At 33.5% G+C, this 1,173-nt stretch overlaps 1 long non-coding RNA gene across 1 annotated transcript; it reads left to right on the top strand.

Moving 5' to 3' along the window:
• Positions 1-293: 293 nt before the first annotated feature.
• LOC142230091 (uncharacterized) lies at positions 294-889 on the top strand. The gene is made up of 2 exons (XR_012720576.1): positions 294-455; positions 519-889. It is a non-coding gene; the product is annotated as an uncharacterized LOC142230091 (long non-coding RNA).
• The last annotated feature ends 284 nt before the right edge of the window (positions 890-1,173 follow it).

Raw genomic sequence — 1,173 nt, forward strand, 5'->3', positions numbered from 1 at the left:
CAAAGCATACTGAGCATCTTTCTCTTTGACACCATGTCTGAAATCCCACGTGATCTGTCAAATACTAATGCATGAAAATCCTAACCTTAAAAGAATCACCCTTTAGTATAATATTTAATTATATCTGGCATATCTAATAATATATGCTTGGATAGGACCATATATAGCACTATATCTAATAAGATATGGTAGATATAACATCATATCTGACTATATATGGGGTTAAATACGGTCCAAAATATAATAAAAAAATCATGAACAAGTTAAAAAGATTTTTGAAATACACGTCTAAACATCAATGTCATTATGTCAAATGTCAACGCCGTCAGGGGCATCACTTCTAAACAAATTTAACGCCAGACTAGCTGAGAAAATTAAGAAATTTAATATAATTGTTTTAAATGTGTTCCTTTGATAAAGTGTATATCGTTTCCTTTATTGCGGAGATTATGTAGGTAAGTAGATTGTATTTGTTATTTCCTTAGTAGTCATTTTCATATTGTTTTACTATTTTCTAGATTTGGAAAAAAGGAAACCTCAGTGGTGTACTGGTTAACATGCCCGCCTTGCATTCAAAAGGTCACGGGTTCAATCCCAGTTCCGACCAACACCAAAAATTATTTCGGCGGTGGATTAACTCCTCGCAGTAATGTTGGTGACATTTCTGCTTCAAAGATTCTCTAAGTTGTTTCAGCGCAACGTGAAATGCCGATAGGACTCGATTATAGCAAGGAGGTCCCATGTTATTGAGCTAATTATTGAATCGAGCAGCAGTCAGTGATAAGTGAGATGTTGATCACTGTGATGTCATGATGGTCTGAATAGTATGTATGAGCCTAAAATAACAGCCTATCGCTATACCTAACCTAATCCCGAATACACTTTAAATGTGAGTATTAAAAGCAACATAAAATTAGATGGCAATTTTTATTGCAACTTAAAGAAGAATGATCCAAAACAATACTAATACTTGCTTACATAGTTCAATATATTCCCATATTTGTTTATTCCTATATTTGTTTAATAAGTGTTTTTTTACTTAATTTCATTGCAGATTGCCTTCACGCTGTAATACTTTAGCCGCGTGTCTAAGTCCAAAGCAGTAGAAACAAACGAAAAAACCCTTGGACAACACTCTAACTCAACTGTTAATACTCTTAAATAGCTTTGATG

The sequence above is a fragment of the Haematobia irritans genome, chromosome 3 (assembly GCF_050003625.1).
Source record: "Haematobia irritans isolate KBUSLIRL chromosome 3, ASM5000362v1, whole genome shotgun sequence".
NCBI classification, from domain to species: Eukaryota; Metazoa; Arthropoda; class Insecta; order Diptera; family Muscidae; genus Haematobia; species Haematobia irritans.